The sequence below is a fragment of the Myodes glareolus genome, chromosome 6 (assembly GCF_982192425.1).
Source record: "Myodes glareolus chromosome 6, mMyoGla1.1, whole genome shotgun sequence".
NCBI lineage: Eukaryota > Metazoa > Chordata > Mammalia > Rodentia > Cricetidae > Myodes > Myodes glareolus.
This window is the reverse complement of record NC_142031.1, coordinates 111573329-111599172: the sequence shown is the minus strand read 5'-3', so window position 1 is coordinate 111599172 and position 25844 is coordinate 111573329. Positions and strand designations below refer to the sequence as shown.

General features: G+C 43.8%; 1 long non-coding RNA gene across 1 annotated transcript; it reads left to right on the top strand.

The window, feature by feature from the left end:
• Positions 1 to 1929: 1929 nt before the first annotated feature.
• LOC148121945 (uncharacterized) lies at positions 1930 to 14471 on the top strand. The gene is made up of 3 exons (XR_015738009.1): positions 1930 to 2004; positions 2224 to 2344; positions 12865 to 14471. It is a non-coding gene; the product is annotated as an uncharacterized LOC148121945 (long non-coding RNA).
• Positions 14472 to 25844: the final 11373 nt, after the last annotated feature.

Here is a 25844-nt window from a genome sequence, read left to right as displayed (position 1 = left end):
TCTTTTAGAAAGATTTTCCTGACTCAGCAGCAGCAGAAAGAAACCTGTGCCGTTTTAAAATGCCAGCTTTCTGACTCTTTCAGGCAGGAGGTCCGGCTACAGAGCATTGAGTTGGATGTGTAACTAGAGTTTGAGATGACTGAGGAGTTTCCCACGGTGTGGCTGTTCATGTCTTTGCTCTTCCCCAGTGGACAGGCACCTGGTAGTTCCCAGTCCTTGGCTATTGTGAATGGCCCTGCTGAGAGCATTTGAGCAAACCTCTGACACACTGGGTGTGTCCTCTGGATCTGTACCCAACAGTGCTAATGCTGGATCTCATGGTGGCTATATCTTTGTTTCCTCAAGAGCTGCCATGTTGTTTTCCAAAATATCAGTGAATTCATGTGTATACCTTCTGTTACTATTTATCTTCTGTTCCTATTCATCATTGAAAATTATTTCAGATATAAAAATTACTGTAAATCTGTATTACTCTTACGATAAATGGTCAGAGCATTAAATTTCCACCAAATTTAAATTCATTTAAATTCATTAAATTCCCATGAATTACTGCAATCTCCAACCTCATCAGGATTTTGTGCTGTGTAGCTTGGGTAACACAGAAATGTACAATGTTTCACGATGCTGAGAGTAAATGCCAGTGGAGTACTCAGCCACATTTAGGACATCTGCATCACTCCCTTCCCCGTGAGCAGGGGCCACTATGAAAGAAGAGCAGAGAGATTGAAGAGCCAGAGATCAGAGAGGACCAGAGAGGAACAGCATCTCCTGGACAACCCTAGACTGCTGCACCCATGAAATCTCAGTATCTGTGGCGGCCTCTATAAGACCTGTATAAGGTCAAGCCTGTAAACATTCCAGCTCAGGGGGTGGAGCATCTCAAGGGCCATAATCACCATCTGAGGAGCTGTGGATGGCTGGTGGTTTCTGCTGAAGGAGTCAGCTTTCTTTAAGGGTATAGCTCCTGGCAGATCTGCTGTGGGTCAGGGTGTGGCCCCATACCCAGCAGTCCAAGGACAGGTCCATTCAGAGTCAATGGGTTTTTTGCTTTCTTTCTAATGTACAGACAAAGCTGGGAGGTGGAAAGATGATGGTTGATCTGGAAGGAGTTAGGGTGAGGAGTACAGAGTAAATATGATCAGAATGAAATGAAATTCAAAACTAATAAAGTCTGTTTTAAAATTTATTTAATTCAACCAAACGGTGAAAAAGAGACATATTCAGATTTATTACTGCTGATGAGTGTAACGAACTTGTCTGTGTCTGTTTCTGCATCCACAGAATCAGGGATGAACTTCGTCCTAATATTCCAGAACCTGCCAGAAGTCACTAGGACACTAGTGATAAGCAGCAGGTGGACTCCAGCTGGTCCAGCTGAGGTCCCAGTGTCCAGGAACCCTGCCTCCAGAGCTCACTTTTCTCTCCATTCCCAGTCGTTGTTCCTGCTCTCTGCAGGCCAGGATCTAGGACCAGGTCTGACTGTTGCCCAATTTGTGAGCAGATCATTGCTCAGACTCTATTGAGTTCAAATGCTTTTTAACATGGTTTTCAATAGGGATCTCACCCATTTGACTGTAGTTTCTCCTTTACTATACATCCATGTTGTTTTGGGGTCGGGTGGGTCCTGGGTCCATGTTGACCCCCTGAGTGGTACCTGGGACTTCTCTGGCATATGAGCTCTCTGGACATTCATCTGAGCCATGCTCACTTCTCAGGCACAAATCCTTCACAGTTGATTAATATAATCAACTGGCTGTTTATCCCCCAGCCATTGGGTTTGGCCCTTCAGAGTCCTGACCTCTTCCTTGGCTGCTCCATGGCTGGTTGTGATTTGCTCCCACACCTGTCCTCTGAATTAGAAGATTCTGTCTGCAGATCCAGGTGGGGCTCAGTTCATTCACTTAGCTTTTCAACCACTTTCCTTTTTCTCCAGGTAATGTGAAACACTGCCTCGTGATCCTCATTGAGGCTTTGGAGAAATGTTTTCGTCATCTCTGGCAAAAGGTAATCCTAGTTACTGTTTGATTTTCTTCTACTTTGTGGGGTAAATATCCTGACTGTGCGGCACCCAGTGAAAGAAACCTGAAAATCTGGAAGTCATGTGAACGTCCTTCCTTATCTTTAAGAAGATCTATTCTTCCTTCTGTAAGTCCTTAGATCTTATAGGACAGGGCATTACAATTTAGTACTAATGTGTGGCTATTGACGCCTGTCTTTGTGCAGGTGAGATATCCTTGGCATGGTGATATCGGAGACTCAACTCTGCAGTGTTCTAGTGATCCAAGCAAACGCCATGGCTGATGGGATTTGCAAAACTACAAGTAGAGGTCATCCTTCCTTGTAGGTCAGTACAGTTGCTAAAACTGTGGGGACAAAGACAATTTTATAGAATGCTTTTTTCTCTATAGAACCTGATTTTTTCCCTTCCTTCCTTCCTTCCTTCCTTCCTTCCTTCCTTCCTTCCTTCCTTCCTTCCTTCCTTCCTTTCTTTATTTGTTGAGACATTTTTTTGTTTATGGCTTTCCTGGAATTAGCTGTGTAACTCAGAAGTCCACCTGTCTCTACCTCTTGATTGCCGGGGTTAAAGGTCATGCCTCCATCACATGCTCCACCAATCCTCCCCTTTTTGAGTCATTGTGTTTGGATTATCATAGGTCTCTGCGTTATCTAGTCTTTCATTGTTGGTCACACATACAATGGTTGGTATGGATTCTATATTGTGTAGTAGGTGTCAATTCAAATCAGATATTGGTTGGATTCTCCCACAAATTCTGTGTCCCAATTGCCTAGCACATCTTGCTGGCAGAACAAATTGTAGGTCAAATGTTTTGTGGCCATGTTGTGTTTGTGCTTTAGTAGCTTATAGAGTACCTTCCTGCACTAAAGACTCTGTAATGTAAAGTTAAGGTTCCATGTTGTCAGCAGCTCGAATTCTCCATATCCACTGAATTATGTGGAGTAGACCTCAGCAATGGGACCTAGTTGTCAGTTTGTGGAGAGCGACATATTGTCCTGGATACAACCTGGGTTGCTTGAGGGATTTCCATGGCACCCAGTACTCAACAAGTCAATTGAATGGAACAAGGTCTATTTACTGGAAGTCTTGTTTGGTGACAAGGGATGGCCAGTTTGGATTCTGTCTTCTTTATTAGACTTCATTAGGATCACCTGCATATATTTGAGGAAGTTTCCACTGCACCAGGTTTCCATATCATCCTTTAAATGTCCCTCAAATTCAGCTGCCTCTCCCTGCATTTGGTCTCTCAACCGTATCTACACTCCCTCCCCACTGGATCCTCCTTTTATCATTTGCCCAGCCCCTAGTTAGCCCATAAATTCTATTTCTATTTCCCTTTCCCAGGGAGATCCATGTTTCCCTTCCAATATTTTCATATGTATATAACCTCTGTGTCTCTGTGGATTGTAACTTAGTTTTTGTTTCATTTAACAGCTAATATTCCTACATAAGTAAATATAGACTATACTTATTTTTCTGTTCTGTGTACCTCACTCAGGGTGAGTTTTTCTATTTCCATATTTTGTCTTCAAATTCATGATGCCATTTTCTTTAATGGTTGAATAATACTCCACTGTGTAAATGTACTTCATTTTCTTTATCCATTCTTCTCCTGGGGGACATCTAGGGTGTTTTCCATCTCTGCCTGTTGAAGGGAGCAGCAATGAGCAGCGTTGAGCAAGTGTGTCTGCACAAGGATGAGAGTATTTGTCTTGTAAATGTGTGCATGAGTGTTATGGCTGGTTCCTGAGGAAGATCATTGATTGCCATCTTCCTGAGAATCCCACACTGATTTCCACAGTGGTTGTGTGAGTTCTCAGCCCCAGCAGTAATGCATGAGTGTTCTTATGCCACAGCCTCACCAGCTAAGCTGTCACTTGTTGTTGTTTTTTTTTTTGACCTCAGTCATCTGGTGGATGTACAATGAAATCTCAGCATAGTTGTGATTTAGATTTACACGATAGCTAAGGATGTGGAACATTTCTTGAAGTGTTTCTCAGTCATTTGAGTTCCTTCTTTTGAGTATTCTGTTTTCAGATCTATACAATATTTTACATTGAGTTACTTTATTCTTCATATCTAGTTTCTTGAGTTCTTTATATTCTTTAATTACTAACTCTTTGTTGAATATATGGATGTACGGTCTCTAGCCTGCCATTTTGCACGGATGATGTTTTCCTTGGTCGTGCAGAAGCTTTTCAGTTACGTGCAATCCATTCATTAGTTGTTGATGTTAGTGCCTGTGCTAATCAGGTTCTATTCAGAAAGACTTTTCCTGTGCTAATGAATTCAAGGCTGTTCCCCCCTTCTCTTCTATCAGGTTTAGCATCTCTGATTTGATAGTGGAGGATTTTGATCTATCTGCAGTTCAATTCTGTGCAGCTGACAAGTATGCATCTGTTTTCATCCTTCTACATGCAACCATGCAGTCGGCCTGCAATGTCTGTTGAAGATCCTGGAGTTTTTCCAGTGTATTTTTCTAATGCACACTTGTGGATCAGATCCCCTGCTGCTCTTCAACAGTGTCAGCTCCTTTATTCTGTCCAGGAGAGGAGTAGGGCTGGTATCCAGAGTGCGGCAGTTCTCGAGGGGGCAGGGTCAGCTCTCCTGCTCTCTTCATCTTGGGGCCAGCTCTCCTGACTACAGTAGGTGCTGAGGTACACAGTGGGGTGGGCATCTCTTCCTCACCCACACCACTGGTGACAGACAGATAATGGGGACAGTTCTTCCACTCTCATACCTTCAGGTCCGACTCATCTGCACTCAGACCCCATGTGACTTCATGGCTCTTGGTGACCACATGGTCATGGATATTAACACAGATCCTGACTGTTTATGAACCACATTCTAAGACATATTTCTTGTCAGCAGCCTGGGCCAGGATGTCATCATGGTCTCAGGTGGCAGCCCAGTTCTGGGCATCTGCACTGGCACTGCCCTTGATGGCAACAGGAACTTTAGACATCAGCACAGCTCCTTGCTGCAGCTGGACAAGAAACCCAGACAGGATCCCTGTCACATTTTGGCCACTATGACACCATTGCCCTGGTTGATACTACATGTCACTGAAGTCTGCGTGGCCCCATCGGCTGCATGGTTCTGGGATACCAACCAGGTTCAGATCCTGTGGATCTATGTGACCTTTATTGATGACACAGGAAATGGAAATCAACACAAACCCAAGCTACAGTATCACCACGGACCCAGATATGGTCCCTGGCATCAGCCTGGGCCTGGATGTCATCATGATCCTAGCTGGTATCACAAGTCACCCAGATTGGCATGGCCCCAACAGCAGCATTGCAAAAACACATATATGACCCACAAATACAACATGGCTTCAGACATAGCCCAGACAATGGGCCTCTGTAAGTCCCTCGTTGGCAGCAGAAGCCCCTGACCGCAACAGAGAACCCTGATGCTCCATAGTTCTTGGTAGCAGTCTGGGCCCAGATGTCACCACAGACTTGGGTAGCATTGCAGGTCTTTTTGAATGTCATGGGCCCTGTGGTGTCCCATCTCACAGGTCCTGATACTGTCATATGAGGTTGCCCGGCCTCCAGATTTCAGCAGGCCATTGGTGGTAAGAGGAGCCATGAATATAACGCAGAGTACCATAGCTATGTCAGAGCCATGGACCCAGATATGGTCCTTGGGAATATCCCAGGCCCAGAGACACCCATGTCAGTGGGTTCCTTACTGCCCTCGACTCTTCACATACACCCAGCACATGAACCTGTCTGCCTCTCACTTCCATTTCCGCACCAGGCTTCGGGCAGTTTCAAGGGTGACATATGTCTCTCCGCCGACCAGTGGGGTATTGAAGTGTCCCACAAGTAGTGGCCAGCAAAGGCCGCTGTCTTAGCTGGAGTATTGTTTCTCTCTATAAGTTTGATGGCCTTGTTTTTGGTACACAGGTGTTAAGAACTGAAATGTCATCTCGGAGGAGTTTCCTTTGGGGAGTGTGCAGTGTCCTTCCCTATCTCTCTGATTCATTTTGGTTTGAAGTCTCCTTAGTCAGTTTCTAGAATGACCAACTTTCTTCTTAGGTCCAGTAATTGCTCAGAATTTCACATTCCATCCTTTTACCCTAAGGTGATTCAGTTCTTGAAGTAAGGTGTGATTGTAGGATGCAGGAGAAGTAAGGTGTGATTGTAGGATGCAGGAGAAGTAAGGTGTGATGATAGGATGCAGGAGAAGTAAGGTGTGATGGTAGGATGCAGGAGAAGGATGGGTCCTGTTTTTAAGCAGTTTGTTAGTCTGTGTCTCTTCACTGGGGAATTGAGACCATTGAGGTTGAGAGAAACCAGTGAGCAGCGTTGTTGATTCCTGTTCTTTTTAGTTGTGGGAAGTGTGTGTGTGTGTGTGTGTGTGTGTGTGTGTGTGTGTGTTCACGACACACATTTCCCTACTTGTGATTTAATGGTATAGGCTTATTCCTTTTGCTTTCTTGGGTGTCGTTAGCCTCTTCAGGCTAACGGTATTCTATTGGCACTTCCTGTGTTGGCTGTTTTTAGATACCTACAGTTTCAATTTGGTTTTATGCTGAATTTTTCCATATACTACATTAGAAAAGTTTTCTAGGGATGCTAGTCTGAATTAAATCATGTTCTCCCTAGTTTTTGGAGCATCTGTCCCGGTCCCTCTGGCTTTCAGAGTCTCCACTGCGCTGTCAAGTGTTATCTGACAGGTCTGTCTTCATATTTATCTTGTGTTCTTCTCTCCCAGCTTTCTATATTCTTTCTTTGTTCTCCACATTTACTGCTTTAATTGATATTTGTCTCGGGAATTTCTTTTCTGGTCCTATGTATTTGTGTTCTGTATGTTTCTTGTTCCTTGGTAGACATCGATCCAGATGATAGGGAAACTTTCATCTCTGATTTTGTGGAAAATATTTTCTGTGCCATTGACCTGGGATTTTTCTCTTTCCTCTATTCCTAGTATTCTCAGATTTCATCTTTTCAGAGTGTCCCAGGTTTCCTGGATTTATTGTGCTCAGATTTTATAGATGTAACATTTTCTTTGACTAAGTTATCTATTATTTCTTTCTTATCCTCAGTGTCTGAGATTCTCTCTCCCATCACTTCTATTCTTTTGGTGAACTCTACAGTTCCTGTTTGACTTCCTAAATATATTATTTTCATTTTTCCCTGATTTGAGTTTTCTTTACTAATTTTATTTCAACTTTCAGGTCTTGAATTGCTTGATTCATTTCCTTCCATCGATTGTATGTGTTTTCATAGATTTCTTTCATTTTTTTCCCTTAAGGATCTCTAGTACATATAGTCTATTTTAACATCCTTGTCTTGTGTTTCTGCAACGTTGTATTTCTCAGGGCTCATTCTGGTAGAGTTGCTGCCCTCTAGTGGACACATATTGTTTTGGCTATTATTGAATGTGTTTTCACATTGGCATCTGGGTTTGGGATGATTCATCTTATTGATGCTGTTACTTTGTTTTGTCTTTGTAAGGTGTGTGTTTTGCATGTACCTTGGTTTGTGTTGCCTGTTCGTGTTCTGAAGTGGGTGTGTTGTCTGTGTGTTTCCAAGTAGCTTATTGTTTTGGGATCCTACATGAAATGGCTATGGGGGCTTCTGACGAGAATGTGCTTTATGGACTTTGGAGCTGACACTTAGTATTGGTCATGGGTTTGAAGGCACAGGTTTTCAGGGTATCCACAGGAATTAGGAAAGAAGGATGTTCACTAGGTTTTTCTTAGCTCTCTGGTAATGGGGACAGAGAGTGAGGAGATGCCTCAACAGGTAACTGTTACAGAGCTGGGCATGAGACTGAAGCACTGGATTTGGAGGAGAGGAGGGACGGTGGAGGTCTCAAGCTTGCCTGCCTGCTTCTCTGGCCTACTTGCTTCTCCGGCAGGCTGAGCTGGCAGGTCCCAGGGAATGTCTGCTGGTGTTACGGCCTGGGTCAATGCCATGATTGGAGGGGAAGATTGGAGGGGAAGATCTGCATGATCTCGTGGAGATGGGGGCAGAGAGGAAGCAGAGGCTTCAGTAGGTGGTGTCAGGTGGTGTGCTACAGAGCTGGGTGTGAGCCTGGGTCCTTGGATTTGGAGGAAAGGAGAGAGGTGAGGATCTGCAGTTAGCCTCCCAGCTTCTCTGGCAGTTTCTACCTGGTTTCTTAAGTTCCTATGAGGCCAATATGCTGTGTGAATAGCTGTGTGTCTCTAAGAGTAGAGGATCACTGAAGGATATTTTTCAGTTATAGCTTCACCTACTTCTCCCCTGATCTCATCTGGCAGGATGGGTAGCAAAACTGAAGAGCCAGGCAAAGATAGCGTTAGTAGGGAAAGCAGACAACACTGAAGGAGAAGTGATCTGTTGTGTTCAGTATAAAATACAAGACAAGGGATGAGTGGTATGGGAGAATCTTAGGAGAGATTAAATGATTCTAACTTATTTCTTTGGAGGAAATATGGACTCACTGGAGAATTTCAACAGCTTTAGTAAGTATGACCCAGTTATGACAAGCTCAATAGAGGCCTGAGTGGCAGTAGTTTACCTTGTTTCCAAGAAAGACCACAAACTGAGACTATCTGGGCACCACCCAGAAACAGATCATCCAAAGGAAATTCCTAAAGTTTCAAATGTTGTAGATAGGATCACCTGCCAGCACACACCCCTCGCTTTTCACCAGGACACTCCTAGACAAATGCCAGCCAATCAGGTGTCCTGAACCTTAGAAATCCCTCATCCCTACCTTTGCAATTTTAAAAACCCAACCCCAACTGAACTTAGGGCTCTCAGATCACTCCACTATGTTGGAAACACAGAAAGACCAAGTTTGCAAACTTGTCCAAGAGTCAAGGCTCTTTGCTTTTACATACAGGAGTGGGTCTCCTAGTTGGTTTTGGGGGGTAACTCCATAATCTGGGAATAACATCAGCTCCCTGAAAACCCATTTCTACCTACCACCTGTATAGGGAGTAAAGGAAAGCAGGCAGGAGAGCGTGGAAGCACAATGCAGGGAAAGGGGTGTGAGCTGAAGCTATGGAAATGTTGACGAGAGTGGTAAGAGCCATGCTCGGGACTTGGGGACCAAGTGCAGGGAGAGTCCAGCAGTGCAGGGGCTTCTGCTTGCCTGTCCCGGGACCTTGTCTTCCTTTCCGTGTTCTTAATGGACCGCAGCAGTGGACTTGGGCAGCGCTGTTCTCAGATACTCTGCTGCCTAAAAGCTACCCTCTGCAGTCAAGAATTAGAGCACTGAAGCGGAGATTTAGAATTTGGCATCTGTAAACATCTTTACACTCTGTTCCAGGCTCTGTTAAGTATTTTTTGACCAACAAATCTCTCCACCACCATTGCAATAATCCAAATCATACCAGGTGAGACCAAATTAGAAGACGCCTAGATTTAGTGAATGGCAACACTCGCGGGTTCTGTGGGAGGTCCTTCTGTCTATGAGAAGACTAATTGTATCAAACAGCTCTGAGTCGGCTGTCCGAGGGAAACCTCGGGTCCATGCCATAGTGTCGCCACTAAGTCATCTTGGCATGCATTTTAATGTCATCATTTGTAACATTCCTTTGTCTGTATACTTTTAAAAAATATGCATTTTTTCATTTAAAAATGTATGTGTGTGATATGTGTGTGGTATATGTGCACATATGCGTGGGTACACACAGCCACACACACATGTAGTAGATGCAAGGGACAGACATTTGGTGTCCTCCTCTATACTATTGCACTATTTTCTTGAGACAGCGTCTCTCACTGAACCCGGATCAAGCTCTAGCGATTCTCCTGGCTCCCTCATCCTGAGGCTATAGGTTATAGACTCATGAGGCCACACCTGGCCTTTTACTTCTTTTCTGGCTGTTTAATCTCAGGTCCTCATGCTTGTGCGGCCAAATCCTCTCCCTCTCTCCAGTTAATTTCTTGACCTTCCCCAAACACCCACTTTGAGTCCCTAACATATACAGCCAATAGACTGTATGCTAGCTTTATTGTTGCTCTAAAGGACCTCCATTCTTATGTGTACAGTGACTACTTATGACCCCACCAATAGTGTATGAAGTCTTCTTCCTCCAGTGTCCTGGCCAGAATCTGGAATTTGTACTTACTGATATATCCATACTGGCTGTGGCGTGGTGGAATTTCAGTGACTTGCATATGCTTTATGGTTAAAGATTTTAGATGTGTTTATTAGCTATTTGTAGTGTGTGTGTGTGTACGTGTGTGTGCACGCGTGCATGTGTTATGCATTTGCTTGCAACCTTGGAGACCCTGCAGTCCCCAGCAGGTGTAGTTCCTCAATTGCTTTCCTTATTTCTTGGTTTACTAATATTTGAGGCAGGGCCACTCACTGAACCTGATGCTCATTGACTTACATAGGCTGGCTAGCCAGTGAGCTTGAGGCTTCTTTGCTCCCATTTTCCCTGTGCAGAGGTTACAGGAGTATGTTTCCTACCCCTGGCTTCTTCTGCAGGGGCCCAGACCTCAAGCTCTCCTGCTTGCATAGCCGGCCCTTTACTGCATGTTAGTTTGGATGAGAAATGGTCCATACAAACTCGTGTAGTAACACTTGGTCCACAGCTGGTGGTGCTATCTGGGGCGGTCTAGGAAGTGCAGTCCTGCTGGACATGTGCATTGGAGGTGGGCTTTGAGAGTTCATAGCGTTGCCCAAATTCCGGATCACTCTTTGCTTGGTATTGAAGATGTGGTTTCTCAGCTTCCTGCTCCAGCCACCATGCCTGCAATCTCGTGTCTTCCTGCTCGGATGCACTCCTAGCGTTCTGGACTGTAAACCTTCCTGCTCGGATGCACTCCTAGCGTTCTGGACTGTAAGCCCCAATAAACGCTTCCCTCTATAAGCTGCTTTGGTGCTTGTATTTTCATCAGAGCAACAGAGAGTAACCATTTCTCCAGTCCCCACTTGTACTTCTTTTCAGAACTGTTTGTTTAATCCATTTGCTCATTTGTTGACTTGGTTCTCTGTTTTGTTGTTTATCTTTGAGTTCTTTGTACGCTCTGGATATCGATCCTTTCCCAGATGAGTAGCGGGCAAAGCTTTTCCCTCATTCTTCAGACTGGCTCTTCTCTCTGTTAATTGTCTTGTGCTATGCCTTTTAATTTGTCACAGCCCCGCCTGTCAATTGTTGCTAGTGTTTCCTGAGCAGTTAAAGTCCTATTCTGAAAGTCATTACCTATGTATGCATTCGAGGTGTTTTCTTATGCTTTCCTTAAGAAGTCTCAAGGTTTTGACCTTAAGTACTTTGATCCCCTTTGCACTGGTATTTGCACAGGATGAGGGACAGGGATATAGGTTCATTATTCTATATGTAGATATCTAGTTTGATCAGTATTGTTTGTTATGAGGTTGTCTTTTTTTCTAATATATGTTTGTGGCTCCTTTTTCAAGAATAGGATGGAGTCCATGGTGCTGGAATTACAAGCATGCGACAAACCCAGCCCCCTTTCCAAACCTTCCTTTATCATCGCAAACAAATAAATAGATCCAGGGAGGCTGGTCAGGTAGCTCAAAGGGAAAGGGTGCTTGCCATCAAGCCAGCCTGAGTTCCAGCCGGGTGACCCTAATGGTGGCATGAGGGAACTGACTGTCCAAAGTTGTCCTCTGGCCTCCAGACTTGCATGATGGCATTCATGTGTCCCCATACACACAGTAAACATTAAAAAAAAAACACCATTAAAGGCAGACATAGGAAAAAAAATAGTATGTATGTAACATTGTGTGTTTATTTCTGGTTCCCACCAAGAATATGTAAAAATTGTAAATATGTATAGATCGTTTCTTTTCTCAGTGGCGTTATCTCCTTTGATGATTTTGAGTTGAAGTCTACATGGTGAGAGACGAGTCTGCTTCTGATCAGTTTTAGCCTCCACCCCCTCGTTAAACCATTTCACTCTACTGTTCCTTTCCGCCCGCGTGTGTCTCCGTCACAAGGTGATTTATTGACGACAACCAACAGTTGGATTGTGTTTCTCAATCTATTACTAGTCTGCCCTGTTCATAGTAATGGTGGACCATTAGCATTTATGGTGCCATTCAGTTATTTATGGTTCTGAGTTTTGCAGTTTTCTTGTGTTTTCTCCTGGTTATTTTGAATAGTATTTGTTCTTCTTCATCCTTATTCATCTTAAGAATTGACTCCCTTACTGAGTTGAGCATATCTGGTCTTTTCCTATTTCTCAGTTTGTTCAAAGGAGTTTATTCTTTCCTTAACTCTTGTGTGTGGGTTTCTTCCTCTTGTTAGTATAGGACTTCTTTAGGCATGTCATGAATGGCTAGTCTAGTGGTCATGAGTTGTCTTAGGTTTTCCCTTGTCCTTATTTTAGAAGAGTCTTAGATCTTCACTGGTTTTAAAAGATATTTTATTAGATATACAAATTTTGGCTAGGCTGTGGTCACACACACCTTTAATCCCAGCACCAGGGAGATTTCTGTGAATTCAAGGCCAGCCTGGTCTACATAGTGACTTCCAGAACAGCTATGGCTACACAGACAAGCATTGTTTTAAAAAAAACAAAAAAGAAAATAGAAAGAAAGGAAGGAAGGAAGGAAGGAAGGAAGAAAGAAAGAAAGAAAGAAAGAAAGAAAGAAAGAAAGAGAAATCTTGGCTGCAGTTATTTATTTTGAGAGCTTGAAACACCAGTGCATTTCTTGGCTTTAGGATTTCTTAGGAAAGGTCTCTTGCCATTCTGATGAGCTTGCATTTGTAAACCAGCTGGTATATTTCCCAATTCTTTGGTTATTTATTTATATCTACTGCTTTTGTGTTTGACATGGTATTGTTTTCCCAAGACCCCTAATCTACATCATTAAATTATTTAGTTGAGAACGCTGACTTTTTTTTTTTTTTTTTGATGTAGGTCCCTAAAGATGAAGGTGGAGAGAGCTGGGTGGAGCTGCAGGCTATGGAAACGGACTGACGGGCCTAATTGCTGCATTTCTTTCTGATTCCGCCATTCCTTCCAACCTCTTAGAATTCAGCGTCTTTCTTGGAGTCCCATTCTCCCCTCTGTGTCTTTCCTAGTTCAGATACTCGTGGTGGCAGATCTCTGAGTTGAAGACCAGCCAAGACTACAGAGCAAATTCCAGGGCAGTCAGGGCTACAGAGAGAAACCCTGTCTTGATAAATAAACAAACAAACCACTGCTGTATTGGCAGACTGGCAGTGCTGTGCAGGCAGCCTCAGCGGCTGGTCACACTTGCAATTGATTGCCTTTAAGGTTGGGGTGGCTGCTGGCCCGCCCCTATGCAGATCTTGCCAAAGTCTTGCTTGCTGTTTGGAGTCCTTGTGAAAGCTACTGTCTATATTTTGGTTCCCACTAGCTTTTCACCTCGCAGAAATTCTTTTATGCAGCCTCTCGAGACCTGTTTATCAGGCTTTGGTGTGTGTCATCCACGATTTTTGGTTTGCCATTCCCAAGAGGTCTCAGGCTGCCAAGACGATGTAACAACAGAAATCATTTGGCAATGTTTTTTCTTTTGGTTTTTTTCCATCTTCTCTGTTGCTTTCCAGGGCTGAACACCCAGAACCAAGTGGAGTGGATTTTTTTCTAGCTTCTGCTATTGCCAGCGTTGTCCTGGGTATTGAGTCACCCCCTCCTCCACACCCTCATAAACATGCAGTGCGCCATCACTCCCTCCCCCATTTGGGGTGCCCACTGCTTTTCTCGTAGCTCTTCTCAGCTTTCTCCAGGTTGTTTTCTGGAGATGATCCTTTCCTACTTCAGGGTTGCTCCATGTCTTCTGTTCTCATGTGCGTTTGTTAAGGTGTAGAACGGGTGTGTGTAAATTTGCAGATGGCCACGAGATGTCGCTCTACACCCGCGGTATCTGTTCTGTTACTGACTAGGGATGTTTAAGCGGTGGGTTTCTGAGTGACAGCAGTCTTGAGCTGTTTTTTTGGAGTGCAGTAAATGTATCGCATCCTTCATTAAGACTTGAAGGAATACAAAATCAAACACTGTGCCTGGGAAGACTCTCTAAGGATTTATGCGTCGGTTATCTGTTTTCTTTATTGTTCAAAATTCTCTACGACATTCTCTTGCCTCGATTTGCCTGGATAGTCGCCAGGTGAAAAAAGTTATGCAGCAATATCTGTATGCTAGTAGCTGTTTGAAATGATTTTCAAAACTTTCAGGAAGATTTAACTTAGTTATGGACATACAGGTTTCAGACTTTTTCGTACACTCAAAACTCATTACAACTAGTTTTTCTTTAGTGTGATGATTGTATGAATAACACCATCTCTGTAAGTGTGAACCCTGTTAAGAAGTTGAGCCTGTTTGTAAGAAGGCATTCAGTAATAGTTTTTGTTTTTTAAATGAATAAGTTGGAAGAATAACTTGAAATTTTGACGAAAGGCTATTTTGTAACACTTGTTAAATGCCCTTAAGAATGATCTGGTCCCTTCTTTATTTTATTTTAATGATAATGGCATCAATTTAATAAAGGTAATGGTTTAAAAATAGCCTTAGACTTATTTTTTATTTTAGTTGTAAAAATACTTGTTTTTATTCTTATCTTATTTAAAAATTCCATATATGTGCATTGTATTTTCATAGTTTCCCCCTTCCTTCATGGCCTCTTTTAAGTTATTATTGTTTATTTATATATGAACAAATCAACACATAAATACAACCTGCTGAGTTCATTCAGTGTTGCCTGCATGTGTATGTTTTTAGGGCTGACGGCTTGGCATTGGTTACCAAATGAGGGTGCTCATCCTTGAAGAAGCCTAATTCTCCGTCTTTGACCAGTCACTAATTGCCTGTAGCTCTTCATCTAGGGCTGGGGTCCTCTGAGGTTCCCCCATCCATCTTGTGTCCACACGTCAGCTGGTGTTAGCCTTGTCTAGGTCTTGTTTAGGCAACGGTACTGTTGAGATTTTCACAGCTTCTCTGCTGCATGTAGAAGACAAAAATCCCAGAAGAGGCCCTGGTCCTCTGCCTCCCACAGCCTTCTCTCTCCCTCTAGTGCAGCCGTCCCGAGCCTCAGGTACAGGCCTTGTGCTCAGACGTCAGTTGGGGTTGGGTTTCCTCTAACACGGAGCAGTTCGCAGCAGCGAAAGTTCTCGCGAAAGTTCTCGTGGTTTGAGCACAAGTTGAAGAAATACTTTCCCCTAAGAGTTTGGTGACCGGGAAGACACAGGATGAGGACGGGAACAAACACTGGGGGCTCTGCTGCTCTGCGGGAGCGAATTCTGGGCAGTGAGTTCGCAGAGTCTTGGAGACCAGTGCGGTTCTGGGCGGCTCTGCTGCAGTTATAGGACTCCTGGCTCTAGAAATGCGGGCCATCAGGGCTGTGCCGGAAAGGCATTTCCTCCCCTTCAGAGACAGGCATTGCCTTACTTGCCTCATGAATCCCGAATCGTCCTTCCTAGCTTCTCCCTTCCCTTCACCTTTTCTCTTCTGGCCACATCTGCTTATTTTAAAGAAAATTGCTGCTGACATATGTTTTTGGTTACAACAAGTATTCTGGGGACATAAACTATTTCTTGAAAAACTTCATGCTAAACGTGTGTGTGTGTGTGTGTGTGTGTGTGTGTGTGTGTGTGTGTGTTTTACTTACTAACAGCGTGCTTTCATAACTCACCAGCAGACTGTTTTGATATTTATTTGCTTTTTCTTCCTTGAACATCCTGATTCATTTTTATCTGATACCAGCTCTATTTATGGCAATCAGCTGGTAACTTCGTCTCACAATTGCCCTGACGAGCTGCATACAAGAAGAGTGGTCTTGGTCGCGATGCTGGTACTTGCCTGAGTCACAGCTTGCGTCAGCAACTGCACACTGATTTGTGATTCACTCACATCCTCTCTAACCTCCCACTTAAGCTATGGCTATGGTGATAAATAAGGAATGATATTTGGTTTTTAGTAGAAAACCTAAGTAATTTCCAGTGAGCTGCTATGAAAAGTTCTGAAAACTTCAAACAACAGTCTTTATCTGTATTAATGTGTAGAAGGAGCGGTGGGCTGCTTCCCGCCACCCGTCTCCCAGTTAGCTTTACCCCTGAAATAATTACACGGAAACTGTATTCTTTTAAACACTGCTTGGCCCATTATCTGTAGCCTCTTATTAGCTAACTCTTACATATTGATCTAACCCATTTCTAATAATCTGTGTAGCACCACGAGGTGGTGGCTTACCAGGAGGATTCTAACCTGCAGCTGTCTCGGAGAGGAGAGTCATGGCGACTGCCTCATTGTCTTTTTCCCAGCATTCCTTTCTGTCTACTCCACCTATCTAAGCTGCTATCCTATCAAAAGCCAAGGCAGTTTCTTTATTAACCAATGAAAGTAACACATAGACAGTTAATCCTCCTCCATCATTAATGAATCATTTTTTGCCCTGTTTTTATCGCTTGTTTAAAGCCATTCTTAGAGGGTTTATCAAAGTGACTACTAAGTAGTCATATGGACAATAATCCGTTGAGTTTTTACAAGTTGGGAAAGAATGTGTTTTTTTTTTTTTTTTTCAGATGGAGAGCTGAACCTGAGGGGCCATAGGTACCTTTAACTCAGTTAAATAACTCAGGACTCTGATACAATAGTTGATTTTAAAGTGTGCTTTGGAGGCAGGGGATATGCTCAGGGGTTCTTTGCCTAGGATGTTCAAATAGCTGGGTTAGATTCTCATACCAAACAATAAGCAAAATCAAAGCAAACATACCTGGGGGTTAGTTTAACTCCTTAAAAACTCATTTATTTGGAACCTGATATCTGCTCCTTTATGGGTTACATTATGGTAATTTGATACACCAGAAGTCAGGTTCTCTGAGCCACAGAATGCAAGAAAAACCTTCCCTAGGACCCTGTGGTAGGGCGATGGAGACCCCTGTACCAGTAGCACTAGAACCCACAGTTCGGTGGCTAACAGGGTGGATGTGGACCTTTCCGAGTTCCCATGAATGAGCACAGGTAATACTGGAATCTATGCATCATTAATCATGAACTCTCAAGACTATATAATGTAGGGGGGAAAAAGCTGGCTTAAGTCTCTCAGGGACGGTTCTAAACTTTGGGTTTTATAGCTCTGGAAGCCGCTTCCCCAGATCTGTGGGACCCATATGATGCCTTTTCCAGAACTGAGGGGATAAATCAGGTGTGTCAGGGCTTTGGGCAGCAGCAACAGCTGTTGGTCCAAGAGTGTGGGCCTCATGACACATGTAGCTAGCACCTGCCCTTATGGGCTGGAATGTCCACTCCTGGAGATGGGGGACATGCCAGGGCCTTGGGCTAGGCGTGGGTTGTGCTGTGTCTTGTGTCTTCGGTGTCTATGGTCCTGGGATTTTAAGATGTGGGTGGAAATGCGCACAGAAGAAAGCATGGATGGCGTGAGGCTTGCAGTGTTGACACTCACCATCCTAGCGCTGTGGGATGCAACTAGGACCACCCCCAGCTCCTGATGGATAGGTACAAGTAGAACCATAGCTCCAGCTGAGGTCTGGGGATGACGGTCAAGAGCAGGCGTGACTCAGGCTGATGGTGATGGAAGCCTTTATTCTGGAAGAGGAAGGAGGCGTGTACTGGCCCAAGGGCTTCCGATGACATCAGAGGGACAGCTACCAGCCCTGAAGGCAAGATGACATCTTTGGTGGTTGTTGCTGCGGATCAGATTCTTGGGTCTGGGAGAGGCACAGTGTGAGCTCCTTGTTTGCAGCAAAGCTGTCGCTCCTAGACCAGGCAGTTCCCCAGAGCGGGTGTCAGACCCGTGGGAATTCCGCTGCTAGGATGGGGGTTCCTGGTGGCCTTTTTCTCTTAACTTTTCCTGGAAGGATGGATTGCAGAGGAGGGCTGAAGTTCCTTCTCTCAGATGCCCTTCTGCCTCTCCTTGCCGTCTCTCTTCACGTGCGGGTTCACGGCCCTCCTCCCAGCGTTCTTCTCGGAGCTGAGTCTTTCCTTGGTTTCCCTGGCGCTTGCCTGTGGCAGAGTCAAGGACAGGCACTCTATTCAGCTGTCTCTGCCTAGTCTTCTGCTTCCAGTGTTAGACCTTAAAGTCTGTGGTGTTCTCCACTTCCCAGTTAAGGCTGCATAGAGCTGAGAGGTCCGGTGTACACGACGGGATGGAGACCAGACTTTCCCCTGCAGCTTGTCGCCACTGTGCACAACAGCTCAGCAAAGCGCCACTGTCACCCATCCTTTACATGGAGGGAGAAGAGTGAGGCGTGAGATACAAGACCCTCTTAAGTGTGTGTGTGTGTGTGTGTGAGAGAGAGAGGGAGAGGGGGGGTGTATGTGTGAGTGTATATGTGAGTGAGTGTGTGTACTGTGAGTGTGTGAGTGTGTAGCTGTGTATGTGAGTGTGTGGGTGTGTAAAAGTGTGTGTGTATGCTTTGTCTTCATTGCATGTGAGTGTGCCACAGAGGCACAGTGCCTGCAGAGGACAAGAGGGCATCAGATCGCCAAGAACTGGAGTTAGCAATGGTTGGGAGCCACTGTGTGGATACTGGGAACTGGACCCAGGACCTCTGCAAGAACAGCAAGAGATCTTAATTGCGGAGCCATCTCTCCAGCCCTGCCATAAGAGAATCTTGGCGTGGATCACATTTGTTACATTGGAAATAATGTATATACTTCAATATATATATATAGGAAATCCACACTGGGTGACTTGCGACTGTCTGTCACTCTGTTTCCAGGGATCTAACTCCCTTTCCTGTCCTCCATGGACACTTGGCATACACATGAATACACAGACACACATACATACGAAGCATATACATTTTAAAAATCTTTCTTTAAAAATGATAATGTACAGGATAAGGATGGATGCTGAAGATGTTAAAGCTCGTGGCTCTTCATCCTGGAAAGCCCCGGTGTGATGTGTGACAGGGCCCAGCTGGAGAATAAGGTAGACAAGAAGCTGCCTTCTATGTGTGCTGGCGTCTTGGCAGCATCTCTCATGAATATGAGTGGTTTGGAGCCATCAACCCTCCCTGAGGCTTTCTCGGTTGAGGAGCGAGTCCACTGTGAAGTATAATCCCACTATTTCAGTATAAGCCTGTTGACCGTGAGGATGAAAATGTAGAATTTCTCCCGGCTTTGAAGTGGTGTGGAAGGCTTGTCTTCATACCCCAGATTGTTCCTATCTCAGCTCTCAGCCCGTTCGGCTGCTTTGGTGAGACATGTGCTATTTTTAGTTGTGAAGATGGCTTTCTTGAATCACTGGCACATGCACTATACATTTGAGGAAATAAATGTCAATTTATCTGTGCATGTTTAATTTTCATTAAATTAAAATGCTGTATTTAGGAGACACAGTCCCTTTAATGGAAGTAGTTTCTCATTGAAGGGGGTTTTTCAGGCGAAGGCCATTGCTAGGCCCTTTTCTATAGAGTTAGTAAGTAAATTTAACAGAGGATATAGAAGTTCCAGTTCTGACTTGAGTAGGAGACCAATTAACGCTTACATCAATTTAAGGGAAAGTAAGGACGGCATTTATGTGTGTTAGCTTTCTCTTTCACTCTTCATTATCAGAGCTGAGGGGAAGGGAAGGACAGAAACATCATCACTTGTGAGGGTCAAAGGGGGCTTTACCTCACGCTACCCAATTCCTTGTGTTTGTTATAAGCTTCTGGAAAGAGGAACATTTTGACAGAACATTTGAAGGATTTGTTTTTTTATTTTAAGAAAAGTTTTCGAATATAGTCCTGGAGAGTGTGAAATATGTGTGCATGTGTAGTCCACATGTGTGTAGTGTTTGTGTGTGTAGTGTGTGTGTCACACATCAGAAAACTGAGCTCTCACGAGGCTAAGGCAGTAGGTTTGCCATGAATTCCTGTCTTATCAGTGCACCTAAGTGGTGTCTCATCACTTAGCTAGTTCCAGGTCATCCAAGCTAAGAGCCTGGCTCAAGAAAACCAGTTGACCCAGCACATATGTTAAGTCACTTAGTCTCCTAAATACTTCTTTTGTTCATTAGTCACTTTGGGAGACCGGAAAACACCTTTGAAAGAAATCCTCGTGAAAGAAAAATATCCATAAAATGCTTCAGAAAGACAAAACGTCAGTTTGCCTTAGTGAAAACTACCACATCAAATAATAGAAAAAGAATAGAAAGCTACGATCAAGGGTAAGGTGGGTCCAGTCTGTGCGAATATTGAAGATGTCTCTAAAACGGAATGATGGGCAAAGCTTCACTTAGTGAGTTCAGAAGTGGGCCAGGAAGTGTGTAGTGTGTGTGTGTGCGTGTGCGTGTGCGTGTGTGTGTGTGTGTGTTTGGGGACCGAAGTCAGTTATCACAAGCTAAACTACCCAGAGTTAAGACAAAGGTTTCCCCTCTCACATGGCAATCTGATCATAAATACAGTGTGGGGTTGCTAAGGCAGGTCTTGGTGTCAGGGATTCTAAGGTATCTTAAGCTTCTCAGTCATGCGTGGGTTATGCCCTTATCTGTGCATTAGATGATGGTTTAGTGGTCGGTGATCCCATATGAGGAAAGAGGAGGAAGAAAAAAAGTGTATACATTTTTCTTTTGAGACTGGGATTGTGCTCTTTTGAAAAATATGTATTGGGGCTAGAGAGATGGCTCAGTGGTTAAGAGCGCTGCCTGCTCTTCCAAAGGTCCTGAGTTCAATTTCCAGCAACCACATGGTGGCTCACAGCCATTTGTAATGAGATCTGGTGCCCTCTTCTGGTCTGCAGGCATACATACAGACAGAATCCTGAGAATACTGTATACATAATAAATAAATAAATCTTTTTTAAAAATACATATTAATTCTTATTTCTTATACACATACCCTGTATTTTGATCATAATCCTTCTACTCTTCCCTAATTCCTCCAACATCCATGCCTTTTCAGCCCCTTCCAACATATGGAATAAAATTTATACTACGTGTATTCATGGGTATGGAGACATGAGATTATATTCTTAAGCTGGAGGATCCTGTGTAGCTGACACAGAGCAAGAAATCAGATACATGTCAATTCTACGACTCTAACATGGTGTTACAGAAGAGCATGAGGCCAATTCCCTCCCCTACACTTTCTCCCATGAAGGTAGGAAGCATGGACCCTCTACAGATAATGGTGGTCTTGATAGTGACAGAGGGTGGCATCTTTATAAGGAGCGAGAAAGGAGAGAGGAAAGATACTGGCACGAGCCCCCCAGAGGAGTGCCCCAGAACACCTTCAACTTCCTTCCCCAAATGTTCCAGAAAGCCTTTCAAAAACCGTGCTGACAAGGAACATGCTTAAAGTCATGGTTGGGGGAAAACTGAACTGATCCTGTAAACCGTGAAACACCGATCAAAACAAACTGCCAAAATGGCCATGACAAACAAGGCAAATAATCACAAGTGTTGACAAAGACATGGGTAATTTAGAGACCTCATTTCTTTGTGTGTGGTGAAAATGAAGATAAACAGTAACCCTGGAAAACAGTCTGGCAGTGAGGCTACATGTTCAAGAGAAATAAAATATTTTTAGAGGAATTTGTGTATGAATATCCACATCAGCATTACTCATAATAGCTAAATTATGAAAACTTGGAAATTATAAATACTTGGAAAAGCTCAAGTATTCATTAATTGATTAATGAATAACTAAATGCAATAATCCAAAAGTGGGATTAAATTTTTTATAAAAAGAAATGAGGAGCATATACTTATAACATCATGGACTAAGTTTAAAAATACGTTAAATTAAAGAAGTGAATAATTCACTTTATATGATATGTCTATAGAGAGACAGGCAGTAGATTAGTGCTTTCCAAGGACTGGGTAGTTGGTGGTTGAGCGTGTCTCAGAAAGGTGATTTTAATGAACTTTTTTTTTTTTTTTGCGGTGAATGAGAATCTTCTAGAGCTGACTGTAGTGGTAGCTACACAGCTCTGTGAATATGTTGAAAACCAAGGCATGACTTCACTGTGTAAGTTTTGTAAACTTACATGTAAAATTGTTAAAACAGCTAATGGTTCAACAACTTACAAAGATATGTGCTTTCACTGTGATGAAAAAGCAATAATAAGAAAACCCATGAGAGCTGGAAGTCATTGCTCAAAGGCAGTAGTGAGCCAAGTGGCCCACTTACCCAGTGTCATGGGCATTCACAGCACCCAGGCACTGCCTGTTAGGGCTCCGACCTAAGCACTGTGTGGTAGAAGGAGACTATGGGAAGAGAATGTGTTAAAACATAATGTTTTAGAAAGAGTAAATCATGATTCTCGTGCAGTTATGATGAATATGTATTAAAGATTTTATTTAACTTATGCAGTGAGGGAAATTGGCAGATGTTCTAACTAGTGCAAAAGAGAATTCAAAGAATAGACATACCAACACATGTTCTACAACAACTCCGCGATAATGATCCGAGCTGGAAATAGATGGTGTGGCAGAGAGTGCCATCTGTAGATGCTGCTTAGCAAGGAAAGGATCAGATGGCTGGGGTATCCTCTAGACCACACAGTCTTAGAGTGAAATACAGTTTTCCTTTACGCAGTTATTTGGCCCAAATAGCTCATGGCATAGAAGGTGGGTGAGACAAAGCAGCACCCAGAAAGCACATGAATAGTCAGTGTTTGTGCCCAGAGCAGTAGACCTGACAGGAATGAAGGCGATGGACACCAGGGCTGAGAGGAAGGATGATTCGTCCAGACAGGAGGCAGTAGCTGGAGGAAGAGAGGGGCAGGACGGAAAGAGAAGGGCCGTCTCGGCAGACTCGAGGGCAGCTTAAATAGATGGACTTTGACACTAGACCTGGGGGATGCAGGCACAGAGGAAATCCAGGCTGGATCTGTGCTTTTGGAATCAAGTTTCAGTTGTTACTCAAGGGGTGATTTTAAAGTGATCAATTTATCTAATAATCAGTTCACGCACATAATTTACCTAAACAACCAGTTTGTTTCATTTTGCTGTAATATTAGCAAATTGCTCGTTGGTTCAAACCATCTTTTAAAAAATTGGTCAGTTTCCAGATTCTGATTCCCTGGGCAAATGGGCTTGCCAATGTTGAGTGGCTCTTTCTGTAAGCCACTTTCTACATTCATTAATTTACACATTCATCCGTTGACAGACATTTTGGTACTTATTCCGTGTCTGGCCCTGATCTGCAGCAGAAGCTTCTGCCAACAGGGCTGTGGAAGAAAATGCTCTCAATGATGCATAATTGACAGAGATGCCTTGACTCATAAGGATCTACCCCAGATGGGAGTCTAAGTTAGTAATAAGATGATGATTTGAATAGGGATACCCACATAAGCTAATATATTTGAATTCTTGGTCATTAGGGAGTATGCTACTTGGCAGGGATTAGGAGGTGTAGCCTTGTTGGAGGAAGTGTGCCCCTGGGAGTGGGTTTTGAGGTTCAAATTCTCAAGCTAGGCCCAAGGTCACTCTCTTTCTGCTCCCTTTGGATCCGGATGTAGAACTCTGAGCTACCTCTCCAGCACCATGCCTGCCTGCAAGTCACCACACTACCTGTCATGCTTCCACCATGATGACAATGAACTAAACTTCTGAACTCTAAGAAAGACCCCAATTAAATGCTTTCCTTTATATAAGTTGCCATGGTCATGGTATCTTTTCACAGCAATAGAAAACTGACAAAGAAAACAGAGCAAGGGACAGTAACAAGACACGCACGGAAGAGTATAATATTTACAGCTATATTGTGTAAGCAAATATTTACAAAATCCTTCATCCTAATTTGCACAGCGCTCTGTAGGTTGTTAAGAGACAGCAAAGGGCTAGAGGTGTTTCTAGAGCACTTGCCTAGCATGTGCAAGGGCCAGGCATTTAATCCTCAGCACTGCAAAAACAGAAAAGATGTCAAGAGATAGCAGATTTATAAAAAGAATGACCAGGTCTTGTTTTACAGATTCCTGCATAAGTTATCTGACACAGATCACTTCCTGCAGAAATAATGCTAAAGCAGGAGTTGGCTTCCTGGTTCAGTGCTCAGGAGTTTAGTCACGATGTGGAAGGAGATAGAATGTGTGCTCTGGTCTGAGAAATGGGGAGTTTGAGTCCTTCAGGCCTGACTTTGACTAGCTGTTATCCTGGACATTTATCTGGAGTTCTCTGAATCTGGACTCTGACATGCGGATACAAATCCCCACCCTAAGGATGACTAGCTGAATGAGAAGATGCAAAGCAGATCCAGCCTGCCTCTCAGGCTGCATGCAGCCCAGAATAGCTACAAATGTGGCCCAATGCACTTGTGGGTCACGTTCTCTTGCAGGGTCAAAAGCCTGGAAAGTCAAAGTTCTCAGAGAATGAAACTGAGTGCAACTTTTGCTGTCATTGCCTTCTGTCTTCCTGAAAAGAAGAGGGTAAGTATAAGTTGTTGTTTCAAGGACTCTGGTTCCTCAGCCCTGTGCTATGCTATTGGCCAGTGACACCCTCAGGAACACTTTACCTGCCTAAGGCTGGTCCTTTTATAGGAAATGGTCTTTGAGTTATTTGTGCTTCTATAGTCTGATGCTTTGGAGTCTGGTCCTAGTTTGTATTCTATGTTAAGCATACATGGTGCAGGACTATTGTCTATATTCTGTCAATTACATTTTAAATAAACGCTGATTGGTCAATAGGCAGGCAGGGAGTATAGGCGGGACAACCAGACAGGAAGTAGAGGTGGGGCAATGAGAACAGGAGAATTCTGGGAAGGAGGAAGCACATTTCTCCACAGACCTGTCCAAACACTGAAGAAGCAGGATGTGACCTGCCCCACTGAAAAAAGTACTGAGCCATGTGGCTAACATAGATAAGAATAATGGGTTAATATAAGTTATAAGAGCTAATACGAAGCCTGAGCTAACGGGCCAATCAATTTATAACTTATGTAGACTTCTTTGATTTTCTTTGGGACTTACTGACTGTGGGAACTGAGCAGGACAGAAACCTCAACAAGCAGGCCCTTCATGTTACACATACACTTCTGGGGGAGCAACCAGGGATGCTACTCGTTTGTCAGCTGTAAGTCACTTGTAGCCAGGCTCTGAGAGCACAGGCCTCTCCAAGAAAAAAGGGTTTTCTTGTTATAGAACCTCCTTTGTCCACGTTTCTCCCCAGATGTCACAGATCAGGAGTAAAGCGGCGTTCGATCTGGGCCCTTCCTTAGCAGACAGAAGACAGTAGCGGGGTGGTGCATCATTTCAGGCTCCCCACTTCAGGGTGGTAGCATTTCTTAACCTGGCTGTGAAGCTGTAAGTGAGCAATGGGGCCTTCAGCATGCTTCTTCGGGGCAAACCAGAATGCTGACGGTGCAGGGTAAGGCGGGCACACCTTTCAGGTCGAGTGGAAGCAAAGAGACAAACAGCGAAATTTCAAGAAAATGGGCACAAGGGGAGCTCTGGTTGCTGGTTGGAAAACTTTGGAAGGTGAAAGGATGTGTAACCCACAGACACCATCCTTGTGCAATCGACAGCAAGGATTGTGTGAGTAAACCATAGGAGACTTAGTGAAGCTGTGTTTGTAACTGGAAAGTCCTTTAAACAACTTAAGTGTTTGACAAAAGGGAACGGACTAGGAAATAATCATGACGAGCCCATGCAATAGAAAACCATAGACACCTGATAAATATTAGATATTCTTTCTTATTGAGTGGCTGTCATGTTAACTTGGGAAGTAAGACAAACTTAAGATGGAGATATGCCCTTGAGTGTGCTTCCCTTGTGTAAGAAGATGAATAAAGGCACGTGCATGTGTGCACACCTGCTTCTGCAGGGAACTGATAGCAGTGGTTGCAATCAGGGAGAGCAGCTGTGAGGAGAAAAGCAGGAGGAGATCACTTTTCCTTTATATACCTCTTATGTCTTTATTCCTTTCAACTCTGTGGCTGCTCAAATAACAAAGAAGGTAATTGTTAAAGATGGAAAAACTGAAGCTGTGACCAGAG